Raw genomic sequence first — 19,538 nt, 5'->3', positions numbered from 1 at the left:
TGCTCTTCCATGTCTCTTGTAACAGTTTTTCACTTAAAAATCTATTTTGTTTGCTGTTAATATGGTCACTTCAGTTCTCTTTTGATTACTTTTTATGTGTTTTATTCTTTCACTTTTTAATTTTATTCTTTCACTCTCAATATATTTTTTTTCTTTTAATCTAAAGTGAGTCTCCTGTAGATAGTATATAGTTAGATCATTTTTTACAATCCATTCTTTCAATATCTGTCTTTTGATTGCAGACTTTAACCTATCAACATTAAATGTAAATCACTTTAAAAGTGATTACTGATAAAGTACTTACTCCTGCCATTTTACTATTTGTTTTCTGTTGTCTTATATCCTTTTTGTCCTTCATTTTCTTTAGTATGGCCTTCTTTTGTATTTACTTGATTTTTTTCATAGTGAAGAATTTTGATTCTCTTCTCATTTTCCTTGCGTGTACTTTCTGACATTTTCTTTGTGCTTAACCTGGGGATTACATTTAACATCCTAAATTTATAACAATCTGTTTTGAAATATTACTAACTTAAGTTCAATAGCATGCAAAAACTCTACTCTCATACAGCTCCATCCCCACCTTTTTTATGTTGGTGTTCTCACAAAATACATTTTATATATGGTACAATGCAATTAAATAGAATAGAAGAGCAATACATTAGAATTCAAAGAGCCATAAGTAATTTTCCAGGGACATTCATTTTGCACACTTCCTATTACTGAAAATGTGACCACATGATTTCAGCCCCAGGGGTTTCTTTGTTCTGAACACAATCCTAGAAATTTAATAGGAATAAGAATAATATTAATAATAGCAATAAAAAGCACTGTTTAGGAGGGTCCAAAATGCAAACTGAGATAGGTCACTATGAAGCAGTATAGTAAAGTAATTAGTAAGGTGGACCCAGCACTCAGAATAAATCTAGCTTCATCAATAGCCACATGATTTTTTTAGGCTCATTAACCTATTTATACTTCATTTTTCTTATCCTAAAATAAAGATAATAATACCTGCTTCAAGGGTTGGCAGAATAACTTATATAAGTCATGTAAATTGTCTATAACAGTGCCTGGCACATGGTTAGAACTCAGTCAAACTAATTATTCTTATTATTAACCCCCAAACCTTGTAATAGAATGAATGCATAAAAGCTTTGTTCAGAGAACTTTTGTTTCTAAATTGTTATTTTATATCAAATTTTCACCTTGGAAAAAAATTGGACTTAGAATCTGAATTAATCTACCTCACATACACAAAAGATTGTGAAAAGCAATATTTCTCAAACTAGGTCTTGAGATCACAGGTGTGATTTAGAAGAAATGTTGACATTTTGTTCCAAAGATTATTTAAGTGAAAATTCTATTCTGGAGTGGTATCTCACTACTGAAGAACATTTTAATAAAATATGAGTTTTAGTGGTTTTAGTTATTAGTAAAATAAGACTTTAATGTCATAAAAATAAACTAGTGGAGTAATAACTAATTGTGGGAGGTAATAAGATTAAGAACAGAGAGAATTTCACACATAACTGATGTACTCATGCCAAGTGAATATCAATTAATGTATGGCAAGTGCTGGCTTTACTGTAGTTCAATTTTTAAAAAGTTATAAAAGGACTGAATAATATCACAGTACATAGTAATATAGTAATGCCAAACTTAAATGAACCTGAACAGTAGCATTCACTTACATATTCAAATTACACAGTCATCTTTGTATATATAAACCTCAATTATTCATTAGTAGTAATAAGTAGCAATTATTAATAAATTTTTGATACATACTATTTTTATACTTTGAGTACTGAATATTAAGATGCTAATAAATTAGTTCATCAAAATAATGTATTGTTAAAAACAATTTTATTATTTGGTTTAAGAAAGTAGCATCATCCATCACATTAAATTAATAGAACTGATTTTATCTAATCTATTTGTAGCTTTATTTGTAATTTGTGATTTTTTTTCATTTTTGCTGTATTTGTATAAAAGTTACATAAATAAGGAGTTTATATCTTGTTTATATTTGAATTCATTTAACAACTAAAATAATATAAAATATTTAAATCAACATATGGGAGTAGATAATTTTTTTTTTGAAGGGTAATATTTCTCAAGTTTGAAAAACTTTGGGATACCAGTTAAGATCTTGGGTTCTACAGTCAAGTAGACTGGAGTTCTAACCACTGTTTTTCACTTCTTAATTATTTTTATAAATAATTTCAACTTTTATTTTAGATTCGGGGGTACATGTTCAGATTTTTTACATGGAAATACTGTGTAATGCTGAGGTTTGGGGTATGGATGATCCAATCAGCCAGGCAGTGAGCATAGTACCCAGTGAATAATTTTTAACCCTTTTCCTCCCTTCCCCTTCCCTGCTCTAGTAGTGCCCAGTGTCTGTTGTTCCCATCTTTATGTCCATGTGTATTCAGTTTAGCTCTCACTTAAAAGTGAGAACATGTGATGTTGGTTCTCTGTTTCTGTACTAATTCACATAGGATTATGGCTTCTAGCTCCATTCATGTTGCTGCAAAGGACGTAATTACATTCTTTTATATGGTTGTGTAGTATTCCATGGTGTATATGTACCAAATTTTCTTTATCCAATCCACCATTGATAGACACCTAGGTTGATTCCATGTCTTTGATATTGTGAATAAGACTGCATTGAACATATGAGTGCACGTGTTTTTTGGTAGGATGCTAATATTTGTTCTAACAGTAGCTAGTATTGAGACTTTGGACACGTTACTCTACCTTTCTAACCTTCAGTTTCTTCATGTGTTAAACAGAAATAATAATAGTACTCACCTCATAAGATTGTTGTGGGATTAAATATTATAATTATGTGAACACTTATCACAGTCACTAACACATTTTAAAAGCTCAAAAATGTTAGATATTGATAGCTGTTATTGTGAACAATCGCAGTCTTTCTCACAGTGCACCTGGATTTGGCCTCAAAATCCTTGTCAACATAATGCTCAGGGAAGCTATTACAAATCAGTTGGTGGTGGTTTTCAAATTGAAACATGTCTACCAATTGCTAGGTTAGCTATCATATCCATGCCATTAAATAAATAATACTCAATGCCAGTAATTATTAGAGAAAGTCCTACTACGTATAATTCTGGCAGTAATATATGCTAATCTTTATATGCCCTCTATAGGGCTGTAATTTGACACTTCCTTGGATTAAGATACCAGTACAATGTTGCTACAAACATTGTTTTGTATTTGGCAAGATTGTTTACCTTTAAATAACAAGCTTGTGGTTAAGGATATCAAGTTTCAGTTAGGCGAAACAGGTTCAAGGCATCTCTTGTACAACATGACTGTAGTTAATAACGATGTATTGTAGACTTAAAAATTGCTAATAGAGTAGATTTTAAGTTTTCTCACCTCCCCAGAAATGATAAATATGTGAGATAATGCATATGGTAATTAGTTTAATATAGCTATTTCACAAAATGTACATATTTTAAAATATCATGTCGAATACGTAAAATATATAGAATTTTTATGTCGATTAATAATATTATAAGAATATGATTCCACTTCCAGCAATGTGGCAAACTAAATAACCTGAAAATCTTCCCTCTATCATACATTTAGAAATGTGAAATTATCTTATAATATATTCTCTGTCTGTGTGTGTGTATATATATATATATATATAATTTAAAATATTTAGACATATGGTACTTAAATATACAGAAAATATACAATATTCTCTCTATATATATACTGAGAATATATTATGAGAATTATAAGAGAATATATTAAAGAGAATATATAAGAGAATTAAGAGCTCAATAAGAGTTCATAAAAGAATAAAGAAATGCCTACAAACCCCAAATGGAAAGGACACTCAAAAATAGTGCAAAATGGTTCCATTGTAGCTGTAGCTGCCCTGGAGGAAGTTGACTGGTCTCAGTAATCAAAGAAGCATGAGTTTTAATGGCCTTGGGTTCACACAAAATGGGAAATTGTAATTCCCTAATGATTCTACCTAATGCCAGGAATCATTATAGGGCCTCAACCTCAGTGAATACATAGACTATAAAAACTCCACTTGGGGGCCAGGAGCAATGGCTCACGCCTGTAACCTCAGCACTTTGGGAGGTTGAGGAAGGTAGGTTACCTGAGGTCAGGAGGATCACCTGAGGTCAGGAGTTCAGGATTAGCCTGACCAACATAGTGTAACCCCATCTCTACTAAAAATACAAAAATTAGCTGGAAGTGGTGGCGGACGCCTGTAATCCCAGCTACTTGGGAGGCTGAGGTAGGAGAATCGCTAGAATCCGGGAAGCGGAGGTTGCAGTGAGCCGAGATCGCACCATTCCACTCCAGCCTGGGGTACAGGGCAAGACTCCGTCAAAAAAAAAAAGGAAGAAAAGAAAAGAAAAGAAAAGACAAGACAAGACAAGACAAGAAAAGAAGGAAAGAAATGAAAGAAAGAAAGAGAAAGAAAGAAATGAAAGAAAGAAAGAAAAGAAAGAAAGAAAAAGAAAGAAAGAAAGAAAGAAAGAAAGAGAAAGAAAGAAAGAAAGAAAGAAAGAAAGAAAGAAAGAAAGAAAGAAAGAAAGAAAGAAAGAAAGAGCAAGCAAGCAGGCAAGCAAGCAAGCTCCATTTATCATATAATAAAAAATACAACAAGGAAGTTTTCTGTTGTTGTTGTTGTTGTTGTTCACTCTTTGCCTAAGTTACAAATAAAAAGTGTTCTCTAAAAATTCGTAACAATAGGACATAGGCTGCGCCTGTGCATGCGCAGGGCGAGGAGACCTTGGCTAAGCGGCGGAGGCGCCCAGTGGAGGTGAAAGCATTGGCGGAAGGAAAGCACAGCGGTAAAAATGCAGAGCTGGAGTCGTGTTCCCTTCTCGCTTGGGAACTCCCGTCTCGCCTCGGGTTGCAATGGACCCCAACTGCTCCTGAGCCGCTGGTTTCTCCTGTGCCTGCGCCGGCTCCTGCAAGTGGAAAGAGTGCAAATGCACCTCCTGCAAGAAGAGCTGTTGCTCCTGCTGCCTTGTGGGCTGTGCCAAGTGTGCCCAGGTCTACATCTGCAAAGGGGCTTTGGAGAAGTGCAGCGGCTGCACCTGATGTCGGTTCAGCCCTGCTCCCAAGTATAAATAGAGTGACCCGTAAAATCCAGGATTTTTTGGTTTTTGATACAACCTTAAACCATTTGCTACTTTCCTTTTTCTGTGAAATATGTGAGTAATAATTAAACACTTAGACTTGAAAAAAAAAATCATAACAATAGGCCTGCCTTCACCTGGTTAGGGAACCTGAATTTAGATTCTCTGCAGTGTACTGCCAATAAATTAGAATAAAAATGTCTTTAGTCTGGTCGCAGCCCTTCATTGTTTCACAAAAACAATGTACACCTCAATGAAACAACATGTTCTCAGCTAGGGAAAAGGATTCCTTAAAGACTAGTACTTCTCAACATATGTTCAGGGACCATGAACATCAGCATCACCTGGAACTTGTTACAAATGCCCACTCTTGAGCCTCAACCAAGACCTACTAAATCAGAAGCCTAACCCTAACCCTAAGGAAATGTTGACATTTAACAATCTGTGTTTCAATAAGTCCTTCAGATGATTCTAATTCAAGCTGAAGTTTGATAACCACTTTTCTAGATAAAGCCCTACTGAAGATGAACCTACGATTCTAAGTCACAAAGCTTTCTAGAAAACTACATATCATAAGCAACTGAACTTCATCTGACCTGTAACAGAGTTTGGGACAAACTTCACAATGTTGCACTGCATGGGTTAAGAAATAAGGGTTACAAAGAACACTTGTATAAAGTAAGGAAACCTACATATACAAGAGAAGAAAAGGTGTGAGACTCCTTTATTCTGGCATCACCAAGAAAGGTTTGCCAAGATCTGAAGGATGTTATTCCATAGTGTGGATCTATGACCCTGTAAAAGAAGATCACCCTCCTGTAATTCTACTGATTTTTAGGGCAAATGTGAGGAATCGGTCTTGTTAGTTGATTGCCACGTAGATCGGTAGACATTAAGCTGTCTAGATTTCATGGGCCATATGTATAGAAAAATTGTATTGTGATACTAGCCACAAAGAATCTGGAAAACTTGGTGTACATGAGTACTTGTTTGGTAGAGGAAAACATGGGTCTAATAACAAACTGAATGGATGCAAACTCCCTTGCTGGTAAAAGGGAGAGCCTCCGGTTCCAGTGTGATCTTTGTCAAGTCAACTCAAAGTGAATTCCCAGGGCCATTTTCAGACAATCTTGTTCATTGCATCGCAACCACTAAAGAAAAAATTAATAATCTTGGAGATAAATCTAAGAAAGGTATTCATAGTACAGTACAGAGAAATGAAGGGAAAATATGAGAGATTCAGATACATAGAAAACTGAATTAAAAGGTTCAACATACATGAATTTTGAATTACAGAGAAGAGAATACATAAAATAGAAAAGTGACAACAGTCAAAGAAAAGGAAGGCTTATATTTTACCCTGAATTATGAAAGACACAAATAATCAGAAGCAAAAATCAGAGTTAAAACTGCAATGATAAATAAAACTAAATCCAAAGCTATACATATCAGGGTTAAGCTGCACACTCAATATTAAAAAATCTTAAAATCAATAAGAGAGAAAAGGCATATTACCTACAAATAAAAAATAAACAGGAAACATCGCGGTAGTAATAGACATTAGAAGTGCATAAAACATCCACAGTTTTGAAAGAAAACTACTTAGAATTTTATATCTAGGCAAATTATTTTTCAACAGTGATACCAATAAGTAACTATATAATAAAATTCAAAACAACTTAGTTGATGGTATAAGATCAAAGAATAGTGAAGTACTGGAAAATATGGTAAAATGGTAAGTGGTGGTTGAAGTTACAGCATTTTAATGACTTATTCAGAAGGAGAATAAAAAAAGATATTGATTGACTTCACATATTGATTGACTTTAAACATAGAGAGTCAAGTAGGTATGCACATTTTAAAGGGAAATCACAAAACTGATAGAAATAGACTATCTTTCCACACAGTAGAGGGAAAATAAGAAAATACAAGGTAGAACAGGAGGGAAAAGAATGTATAGAAAAAGGAGGATAAGTAGAAAGCACATGGTAAGATAGTAGGAATAAATATATTCATATTTGTCATCACCACACATATAAATGGACTAAACTCACTAATTAAAAGGTAAGTATTGATGGATTGGGCAGACAAACAAATTTATTTATAAATTATTCATGAGAGATACATCTAAAATACAAGTACATGCAAAGATTCAATGTGAAGAGATGGAAATGGACATGCAGGCAAATATACAAAAGAAGGCTGATAAGACTATCTTAATATTAGATAAAGCAAATTGTAAGGCAAAAAAAAAAAAAAAACACTAGGAGTAAAGAGGGTCAATGCACAATGATAAAGTGAACAATTTAGCAAGACTATAGCAGTTTTAAAAGTTGAATGCATTTAATAGCATAGCCTGAAAATATTCAAAACAAAATTGAAATAATTATAAGAATTTGACAGTTCATAATCATAGTGGAGTATTTTCACACTTCTTTCTCAAGGACACATATTAAAGTATCTCTATGATATTCCATTAGTTTTTCTTATTTCATTCTATTAGCATGATAAATTTTTAAGGTTTAACAGAAAGAAAATTTAACTAAATGATACAGGAAGTTACTTCAGTATGATAAGATTGTGGTTTATTACTATTCTCCTTCATTTTAGGATTGTTCCAATATCCTATAATTCATACATATTATTTATATAAGTAAAATAAACTATTAAAATTTTACCTTAAAAATAAACAAAAAGTAAAAATAATTATTTCTCTAGCATATAGCATAATGCTTAGCACAGATTAGGCTTTCATTTAGAAATGGTTGAACTACACTCAAGATCATTTGAAAGACACTGTGGCAATATGTAGTAGAAAGAACACTCTTCTAGGAGACTTGGGTTTAGTAGAGCTCTGCCATTTACTATCTATATAGTCTTCAGAAATTCACAGTATATTTGCCTTACTTTAAAATGTATAGAATAAATTCTTTGCTGAAAACCTCAAAAAACTATGATACTCAAATGAGATAATGTATGTAAACATGTTCTGGAAACAATAAAATTCAAAGAAATGCAGCCTACCGTTAAAAGTACACCCAGCTGAATACGAGTTAGTTCATCAGTTGTCATCACCCCCACTTTTATGCAGTAAAACCCTGGCCATGAAAACTGTGCTGTATTTCGACAGAGAAACCAGGTACAATACAGAGTGTCGAGGAGTAACAAGCCATGGTGAGTACCATTATAGGTGGTTACCATAGTTTAGATGTTTGCTCCAAAAAGCTCATGTTGAAATTTAATTTCAATATTGGAGTTGTGGACTAATGGGAAGTGTTTGAATCATGGAGGCAGATGCCTCATGAATAGATTAATTCCCTCCTTGGCAGAGGTGGGGAGTGGGTGGGCGGGTGGGTGATTGAGTTCTTACTCTTCCCAGTTCCCAAGACTGTTGGTTGTTGAAAAGAGTTTGGCACCTTTCTCCCCTCTGTCTTGCTTCTGCTGTCACCATGTGATCTCTGTAAATTCCAGCTCATCTTTGCCTTCTGTCTTGAGTGGAAGCAGCTGGATGTCCCCACCTGATGCCCAATTTTGAATCTTCCAGGCAGCAGAACTGAGCTGAATAAATCTCTTTGCTTTTTAAATTACCCAGCTTCAGGTGTTCATTTACAGCAACACTAAACTAGCAAAGACAGTGGCTCATGTAGAAATGACAGTAAGGCAGGCATTGTTCTGATTTACTCAGATCTATCTAGGTGGTCTTGTTGGATCAGCAATGCAACAAATAGGGTTTCTGCAGAATTTTTCCCGCAATATCAAGTAGAGCATTTTGCTGGGAACTGAGCCCACTGTGCAGCTTTATCAAATAACATGATTTCAGTGACACTGGGAGGACAGTAGTAGTAATATTAACAAAGGTAAATTCTAATACAATATTTGCTATGTGCTTCTCACCCTTCACAGAATACATCTGAATAAAATAAGAGTATTCCCCTTTCTGTTTTGAGTGGTGAATTTGGCTAAGCAAGCAGAGTTCCTCTGTGGGGTAGGGGGATAATGAGCAGAAATGGGAGGACAAGTAGGCTGAACTTAGCTCTGAAGCTCAAAAACTGTATGCCATGGAATGCTGACACTCAAAGAGTTGCATCCTCATCTTTTCTGATTTTGGGAAGGAGGTTGGAGGCAGTGGAACACTATCTGCCATCTTTTGAAGTAAACACAACACCATCACCACTATCACTATCACCTCCAATCCTACTAGTTCTGCTTGCAAAAACCATAAGCTCATGTCAAGACCTAATTTCCCAAATAGTGTCCCCTTTTGATCATTGCACATTTTGTTGGCTTCTTTGACTTACTGGAAGACTGTTTTCTCAATCTAAATCTTTCCTAATACTACCTAAAGCGTTTGCTGAAGCCAAGAAATTCCAAATATAGTTTACATCAATCTAATTGGCTTAAAGATTTCTATCTGTGGTCTTGTTTCAATTTTATGACTAAACTTTAAACTGGTTTCTTAGAACTTTCAGGTGATCCTACTACAATTCTTAGTCTATCTTCGTCCTCTTTTCCCCTGATTCGAACAGCTATTTCGCACCTTTGCAAGCATCTAATATTGTCTCCCCTTTCCTCACTCTCAACTGATTAACATGATTATTTCATGGAGGAAATACAGGCTATCTTAAGAGACCTACTGCAAATCCTAACACCACATTTACCCATCTAACTAAATCTGTACCCGCATAATCTGCTTTACTCCAATTATGGATTTTGTTCCTGCAAATAACTTTTCTCTCCTACGACTTCAATTTATTCCTATACACTAGGTCCTCAACCTACAAAGATGCTGAAATAGCTCACATCTTAAACAATATTATCATCAACAAATTCCCTAAACCCCAAATTTCATATAGGTTACCACTTCTTCACTTCTTATCTGTGATAACTTTCGTAGCAACCCCCACCTTTAAAAGTGTTGTCTCCACATAATTCTCTTTAGTTTTCCACATCTCACTGTTTTCCAAATACATTATAGTTAAGTTTTGTTCTCAGCACTTCACTGAAACCACATATTGTGATCCTCAGTGACCTCCACAGTTTTTTAAAACCTAGGGTCCATTCTCATCCTAATTTTATTTGTTTTTTCAGCAGCATTTGACACAATATATCACTTTTCCTGTTCATGAAGCACATTCTTCAACTGGTTTGATGTGGGTTGGAACTTTCAGCTGCCCAGTCTCTGGAGAGGGGAGGGGGACTGGGTTTTGAGCTCAACCATATGGCCAGTTAGTTAATCAATCATGCTTAAATAATGAAAAAAATATAAAACTCTGAACAATGAAATTCAGGGACGATTCCTGGTTGATGAGCATATCAATGTACTGGGAGGGTGGCACACTCTGACTCCATTGGGACAGAAGCGCCTGTGATGGGAACCCTTCTAGATCTTGCCCTCTGTCCTTTTTCATCTGGTTATTCATCTAAAATCTTTATAACAAAATGGTAAGCATTTTGTGTGTGGTGCTTCCTGAGCACTGTGAGTCATATAATTAATTATTAAACTTCAATAATCTTCATCTAGTTTATAGGGACCTAGTGTATAGGGATACATTTGGTGGTGTGGGAGGCCCCAAATTTCTAGTCAGCTATGCAGAAAAGAGGGTAGGCTGGGGATTCCTCATATGGCTGGAATCTGAAGTAAAGGCAGTCTTCTTGAGGCCCTTGCCCTTGAACTTCTGGGTTTTGATGCTAACTCCAGGTAGATAATGTCAGGACTGAATTGGATTGTAGGACACTCAGTTCCTTCTGAGCGAAACTGAGGTGTCTGAAAATTGGTATCAAAATGCAATCACCTCCTCGCAACAAACAGTCTGACATCTGTTTATTTTAAAGTAGACATTTTGACTATTGAATTATTTCTGAGATGGAGTTTCACTCTTGGTCCCCAGGCTGGAGTACAATGGTGTGATCTCGGCTCACTGCAACCTCCGCCTACTGGGTTCAAGAGACTCTCCTGCCTCAGCTTCCCGAGTAGCTGGGATTACAGGCCTGCACCACCAAGCCTGGCTCATTTTGTAATTTTTTAGTAGACAGGATTTCACCATGTTGGCCAGGCTGGTCTCGAACTCCTGACCTCAGGTGATCCACTTGCCTCAGCCTCCCAAAGTGCTGGGATTACAGATGTGAGCCACCATGCCTGGCTGACAATTGATTTTTGATATGTGAAGTCAACACCAATTTTCTATTTTCTTATTTAATCTTCCAATCAATTAACTGTTAAATTTGATGCTGTGTGGGTTCCAGTGTGTATAGAACCTGGCACCATATTGGTGTTATATTAATTAGCAGCAACATTAAAACCACATAACCCTGCAAGTCATTACAGAGAATGAGTCATCATTCCTTGATATAAATGAACCTGTAAGTTATTACAAAGGATGAGTCATCACTCCTTGATATAAGTGAACTTTAAACATTTTACGCATTTAAAGGTTTGAGAGATTTTCTATTAATACTTATGGGAATAAATGTTAAGCTTTTAGTTAAAAATCTGTTAAATCTCAAGCAGGGAAGAATAATGGATATCATAAAACACAAAGAAGGGAATACACTTTAAAATTGCTTTCAATTTTCTTGATGATTTAAATCTCAAGAGGGAATCAGCATGAAATGTCCACTACATGTTGTTTCAATTAGAATAAACTAAAAAAAGATTAGTTGTCTTCATTGGGCATCAAATATTGTATGCAGTTATTATTTTACTTGCAAAATGTTTATTAATTATTTGGTCTTCCTTTAAAGTTATATATGAAGATCTACTCAGATAAGATGCTGCCATTACTCAGAATTTCAGCAAGGACACTGGCATTCAGTAGGTAGGTGTTTGTTATACATGCATAAAGGTACCCATATAATAAATGCCATACCAAAAAGAATGCACTAAAAACACATTTTCTTCATTGTGTTTATGTCACATTGTCAGAGATTTGCTTGCCTTAAATGACATCCATCTTCCGTGCCATTGCTTTTGCCCTTAGGAGCATAAAAAGCTTCTGGACTTGATTTGAAAATATGGCTACATTTGTTCTAATTCTATTTCTTCTCAAGATACATGTGCCTTGAGGGAGAAAAAAAAAGAAAAAAAAACAGATCTAGAAAGCAGAAAGAGAAAGTCTTTTCTTTTTTTCTCCACCCCATTGGTGCCATCCAGAAACGGAGTGTTGATATTTATTATTTGGATCAAAAGGGAACCAGACTTGACTCATAGATGTTTCAGCATTATAGAGTAGTGTATTTGTATTCTAGGGCTGCTGTAACAAACTGTGTGACTTAAATAACAGAAATTTATTGTTGCATAGTTCTGCAAGCTAGAGGTCTGAGATCAAGGTGCTGGCAGGTCCATTTTTCCTTTGAAGACACAAGGGAAAGATCTGTTCCAAGTCTGTCTCCTAGCTTTTGGCAGTGTAACTCCAGTCTTCATATGGCATTATCCCTGTGGGTTCAAATTTCCTTTTCTTATGAGGACAACAGTCACAGCGGTTTAGGGGCTCAGCCTACCCCAGTAAGACCTCATCATAACTTAACTAAAAGTGTGGTGCAGCAGCCACAATGTGGAAAGGAGTCCAATCCCTTTGCCCTGGGAGCCCCCACTCCCTCATTCTTCAATAGGCAGGACCCCTGGCACATGACTACAGAACAGCTGCCACACCTATGGCTGAACAAATATACTGGTCATGGCTCTGAATTTCCTGGGGCAAGACTCCCAGAGGCAACTGACTGCCCCCACTGCCACTGCCACAGTAGTGGTCAAGACCCTATTGCTGATCGTCTGGGGGAAAATAACAAAAAGCCTGAAGTCTACACCTGAACTTACAGTATGCCACAGTCATCATATGGAGAGTAGACCTGTCTCTTCAACCTCTGAGCTCCTGACCCCCAACTCCCCAACAAGCAGAGCCTCCAGCTCACACCAGCAGTGGAGCCACCCCACCCCCAGTAGCAGCTTCTCCATATTTCTGGGAGGTGGAGACCTCAGGAGCAATCAAAAGCTCCTCTGCCCCTGCCTCTGCAGTGGCACTAACCCTGCTACCTTAGGGTTAGTAAGGTGAAGGAGCAAAGACCCTAAGTGTCTTATCCACACCTCTAGCAAGCTACAGCAGACTCAAAGAAAGAAGGCCAGTCTGCACCCTATGGGTCCCTCCCCATGCCAACCCATGACTCCTCACCAGTCAGGGCCCCACTGGCTTGGGTTCACATCATGGACCCCCCTGTCCTGGGCAGATCACACTGAGCGATTGCTGCTGTACATCTCTCTGGGATCTAGTTCCAGGAAATAAGTGAAAGACCCTCGGCCACAACCTCTGCTGAAGTTCCTTCCTTTGCTGCCTTTAAGTTGGGAAGGGAACATAAACCCTGAGATTGTCCCAGAGCTGTGGTGGGCAGTCTTGGAAGGCCAAGTCATGATCTACAGCCAGTACGCAAGTGAGAGAGGAGCCCACAACTTCAGAGCATTGAGAGGGAGCACAGTTGCAACTGTGAGAAAATATAGGGGAGACGTGACTGAACAAGAGCCAACCTACTGACTGTTATGCAAAAGCACCATCTACTAAATCACACCCCAAAACTTCAACACCAAAAATACTTTGCTAACGTATTCCCCTGTAAAACCAAAGACAAGAAGTCAGCTACAAATAAAGAGCCTGCATAAAGTCTTAGCCCTGTGAAAACACCCCAAAAAGCAGTCTGCTGACTGTACTCAATCTATATCACAGATAAAGGAACATCCACAAACAGAGATGAGAAAGAACTAACATAAGAACTCTGGCAACTCAAATGAACAGAGTGTCTTGTGTCTTCCAAACGACTGCACTAATCTTCCAACAGGGTTTCTTAACAGAGTCAAGGTGGCTGAAATGACAGAAATAGAATTCAGAATATGGATAGGAATGAAGATCATTGAGATTCTGAAGGAGGGCAAAGCCTGATCCAAGGAAAATAAGTATCACAATAAAGTGGTACAGGAGCTAAAAGATGAAATAATCAGTATAAACAAGAACCCAACTGCCCTGATAGTGCTCAAAAGCATACTACAAGAATTTTATAATGCAATTGCGAGCATTAATAGCAAAATAGAACAAGCCGAGGACAGAATCTCAGAGTTTGAAGAATGGCTCCCTGAAGTAAGAGAGCCAGACAAAAAAAATTAAAAAAAAAAGAAAAAGAACAAACAAAACTCCTGACAAATATGGAATTATATCAAGAGGTCAAATATATGAATCATTTGTGTCCCTGAAAGAAATGAAGAGAAAGGAAACAAATTGGAAAACATTTTAGGATTTCATCCACAAAAACTTCCCCAACCTCATTAGACAGGGCGACATTCAAATTCAAGAAATACAGAAAACACCAGCAAGATACTACACAAGAAGATCATCCCCTAGATACCTAAATACCATCAGATTTTCCAAAGCCAAAATGAAAGAAAAAATGTTAAATGTAGCTAGAGGGAAAGGACAGGTCACCTAAAAAGGGAATCCCATGAGACTAACAGCAACCTTTCGGCAGAAACCCTACAAGCCAGAAGAGATTGGGAGACAATATGCAACATTCTTAAAGAAAAAATGTCTCCACAAAAGAAAGTGATATCCAGTCAAACTAAGTTTCTTAAGTGAAGGAGAAATGAGATCCTTTTCTGACAAGCAAATGCTGAGGGAATTAATTACCACAAGAGCTCTTAAAAGTAGTGCTAAATCTGGAAAAGAAAGAACATTACTAGCCAATACAAAAACACACTTAAGTACACAGACAAGTGACACTATAAAAATATCACAAATCAAGTCTTCATAATAACCAGCTAACAACACAATGACAGGGTGAAATCCACACATAGCATTACTAAACTTGAATGTGAATTGGTTAAAGGCCACAATTAAAAGACACAAGGTGGCAAGCTCGATAAAAAAGCAAGACCCAATGGTATATGCTGTTTTCAAGAAATGCATCTTCCATGCAAGGACACCCATAGGCTCAAAATAAAGGGATGGAGGAAAATCTACCAAGCAAATGAAAATTCAAAAAAAGTAGGGGTTGTAAGTCTAGTTTCAGACAAAATAGACTTTAAACCAAAAAAGATTTTTAAGAAGACAAAGAAGGACATTACATAATGGTACAGGATCAAATTCAACAAGAAGACCTAACTATCCTAAATATACATGCACCCAACACAGGAGCACCCAGATTCATAAACCAAGTTCTTAGAGATGTACAAAGAGACTTAGAGTCTCACACAATAATAGTGAGAGGCTTCAACATCCCACTGACAGTATTACATAGATCATTGAGGCAGAAAATTAACAAAGGTATTCAGGACCTGAATTCAACATTGGACCAAATGAATCTGATAAACCTCTACAGAACTCACCACCAACAATAGAATATCTATTCTTCTCATTGCTACATAGCACATACTCTAAAATCTACCACACAATTGGACGTAAAACAATCCTCATCAAATGTAAAAAAGCCTGAAATCATACGAACCGCACTCTTGGTTCACAGTGGAATAAAGTAAAAATCAAGACTAAGAAAATCACTCAAAACCATTCAACTACATGGAAATTCAGCAATCTACTTCGAAATGACTTTGGGGTAAAAGAGAAGTAAGGCAGAAATCAATGAATTATTTGAAACTAATGAGAACAAAGATACAACATACCAGAATCTCTGGAACACAGGTAAGGCAGTGTTAAGAGAAAATTTACAGCACAAAAAACCTACATCAAAAAGTTAGAAAGATTTCAAATTAGCAACCTAACATCACACCTAGAGGAAGTAAAGCAAGAGCAAACAAAATCTAAAGCTAGCAGAAGACAAGAAGTCAGCAAAATCAGACGCGAACTGATGGAGAGTGAGACGCAAATAATAATAATAATAAACTTAAAAAATTAACAAATTGCAAAGCTTTAAAAAAATTAATAAGATATGTAGACCATCAGCCAGAACAATAAAGAAGAAAAGAGAGAAGATCCAAGAAAAAAAATTAGAAATTAAAAAAGGAATGTTACCATCTACCCCACAGAAATACAAAACACCATCAGAGACTGCCATGAACACCTCTATGTACACAAACTAGAAAATCTAGAAGAAATGGATAAATTTCTAGAGAAATAAACCCTCCCAAGACCTAACCAGAAACAAATTGAATCTATTGAATCTTGAAACAGACCTATAATGAGCTCCAAAACTGAATCAATAATAAATAGCCTACCAACCCCCCAAAAGCCCAGGAACAGATGTATTCACAGCTAAATTCTATCAGATGTATGCAGAAGAGCTGGTACCATTCCTACTAAAAATATTCAAAAAAATGAGGAGGAGGGACTCCTCCCCACCTCATTTTATGAGGCCAACATCATTCTGATACCAAAACTTGACAAACACAACAATAACAACAAAAAATCTTCAGTCCAATATCCGTGACAAATATAGATGCAATAATCCTCAACAAAATACTAGCAAACCAAGTCTAGCAGTACATCAAAAAGCTAATCCACCATGATCAACTAGGCTTTATCACTGGGATGCAAGGTTGTCTCAACACACACAAATCAATAAATGGGATTCATCACATAAACAAAACTAAAGGAAAAAAACACATGATGTAAAATAGGCTTTTGATAAAATTCCACGTGATGCAAAAAGTTCCACATGATGCAAAAACCACATGATGCAAGAAAGGCTTTTGATAAAATTCTACATAATTCATGTTAAAAACTCTCAGTAAAGTAGGTATTGAAGAAACATACCTCAAGATAATAAATGCTACCTATGACAAACCCAAACCCGACATCATACAAAATAGGCAAAAGCTGGAAGCATTCTCCTTGAAAACCAGAACAAGAAAAGCATATCTTCTCTCACTACTCCTATTCAACATAGTATTTGAAGTACTGACAAGAGCAATCAGGAAAGTGAAAGAAATAAAGGACATCGAAAGAAGAAAAAAGGAAATCCAATTATGCCTGTTTGCAGATGACATGATTCTACATCTCAGCAACCCCATAGTCTTGGCTCAAAAGCTCCTTGAGCTGATAAAATACTTCAGCAAAGTATCAACACACCAAAATCAGTAGCATTCCTATACATTAACAACAGCCAAGCCAAAAGTCAAACCACAAATGCAATCACATTTAAAATTGCCACAAAAAGAATAAGATACCTAGGAATACACTTAATCATGGAAGTAAAAGATCTCTGCAAAAATAATTACAAAAACCCTGTTGAAAGATCAGGGGCAGCACAAATGAATGAAAACAAAAAAACAAAACAAACATTCCATGCTTATGTTTAGGAAGAACGTGATATTGTTAAAATGGTCATACTGACCAAGCAATTTACAGATTCAATGCTATTTCTATCAAACTACTGAAATGGGAAATGTTCCTTTGGCCCTCTCACAGGGCGTGTGACAGAGAGAGTGGCTCACTTCTTCAGTGCCCTGCTGCTCAGACTTCTAGGGGAGCATACAGGCAGGCAGGTTGTGGGGCTCTGGTCCCACGGCAGTGTCTAGAGGTGAATGTTAACAGCTCCTGAAGCCCCAGTAGGCATGTGTTACAGGGTGCTCTTTTAGTTTTGTCATCTATAGGCTTGTGTTAACCACCTCAATTAGACCCTCCACCTTGTCGCAAGGACAAAGGGTTTTCTATATTCTGCATTCTTGCCTAGGTGTACCAAAAGAATTCAATCACACTTGGGCTTGGAGAATGAGTGCAAGGTTTTATTGTGTGAAAGTAGCTCTCAGCAGATAGGGGAGCCAGATGGGAAATGGTTTTCCCTTGGAGTCCAGCTGTTCAGTGGCCTAGGCTCTCCTCAGACAGCCCTGGCCAAACTTCATCTAATTCTGTGGGTTGGTGGCCTGCTGGCAAGCTGGTGCCTGTCAGTGGGTTCCTCTGGAGGTCCAGCCGCCTGTGTGTTCCTCCACCGATGGGCTTTTCTCGACGATGTGTTCCTCACAATGTCCAACTGCTGGTGTGGCTGCCTGCTAGGGTCTCGGGGGTTTTTATAGGCACAGGATGGGGACGTGGTGGGCACAAAGGCAGGAGTGCCTGTTCTCACCTAGATCAGTGGGGGTGGAGCCCTAGCCAGGGACCACGCCTTCCTCTACCCAGTATTTCCCTTTCCCCCTTCTATATCATTTAAAGGGACCACACTCTTCCAATCCCAGCACTTCCGTATCACTACCAAGGACATTCTTTCCAGAACTAGAACAAATATTCATATTTAAAAACTCATTTGGAACGAAAAAGGATGCCTGAATAGTGAAGGCAATCCTAAGCAAAAATAACAAAGCTTGAGACATCATATTACTTGACTTCAAACTATACTACACTGCTACAATGCACAAAACAATATGGCCCTGGTACAAAAATAGATATAGAGACCAATGGAAGAGAACAGATAGTACAAAAATAAGGCTGCATGCCTACAGCCATCTGATTTTTGACAAACTTGACAAAAACAAGCAATGGGGGAAGGATAAGTAATGCTGGAATAACTGACTAGCCATATGCAGAAAATTAAAACAGGACCCCTTCTTTACACCATATAGAAAAATTAACTCAAGATGGATTAAAGACTTAAATGTAAATCCCAAAACTCTAAAAACCTTATAAGATAACCTAAGGACCAGCATTCTGGACCTAGGAGGTGGAAAAAATTTCGTCACAAGGACGTCAAAAGCAATTGTGAACAAAGGAAAAATTGACAAATGAGATCTAATTAAACTAAAGAGCTTCAGCACAGCGAAATGAACTATTAATAGAGTAAAATGACCACCTACAGAATGGGATAAAATATTTGCAAACTATTTATCTCACAAAGGTCTAATACCCAGCATCTCTAGAGAACTAAACTGATTTAAAAGCAGAAAACAATCCAATTGAAAAGTGGGCAAAGGACATGAACAAACAGTTTTCAAAAGAAGATGTACATGCGACCAACAAGTACATGAGAAAAGCTCAATATTACTAATCACTAGAGAAATACAAATTAAAACCAGAGTGAACTACCATCTCATACCAGTCAGAATGGCAATGATAAAAAAGTCAAAAATTTCCAGATGCTGGCGAGATTGTAGAGAAAAGAAAATGCTTATGCTCTGTTGGTGGGAGTGTGAGTTAATTCAACCAGTGAGGAAAGCAGTGTGACACCTCCTCAAAGAGCTAAACACAGAACCACCATTCCATCTAGCAATCCCATTACTGGGTATATACCCAAAGGAATATAAAACATTCTACCATAAAACACATGTACACGTATGTTCATTTGGAAACTATTCACAATAACAAAGGCATGGAATCAACCTAAATGCCAATCAATGGCAGATAGTACAAATAAAATCTGGTACATATACACTATGGAATATAGACAGCTATGAAAAAAAAAAAGATCATGTCCTTT

General features: G+C 36.8%; 1 pseudogene across 1 annotated transcript; it reads left to right on the top strand.

Moving 5' to 3' along the window:
• Positions 1-4,917: 4,917 nt before the first annotated feature.
• LOC112615701 lies at positions 4,918-5,254 on the top strand (annotated as a pseudogene). Its single transcript, XR_003117447.1, has one exon. The product of XR_003117447.1 is annotated as a metallothionein-1F pseudogene (transcript).
• Positions 5,255-19,538: the final 14,284 nt, after the last annotated feature.

Source organism: Theropithecus gelada, chromosome X (genome assembly GCF_003255815.1).
Source record: "Theropithecus gelada isolate Dixy chromosome X, Tgel_1.0, whole genome shotgun sequence".
NCBI lineage: Eukaryota > Metazoa > Chordata > Mammalia > Primates > Cercopithecidae > Theropithecus > Theropithecus gelada.
The sequence above is the reverse complement of the archived record's forward strand: the minus strand, read 5'-3'. Positions and strand labels throughout refer to the sequence as shown.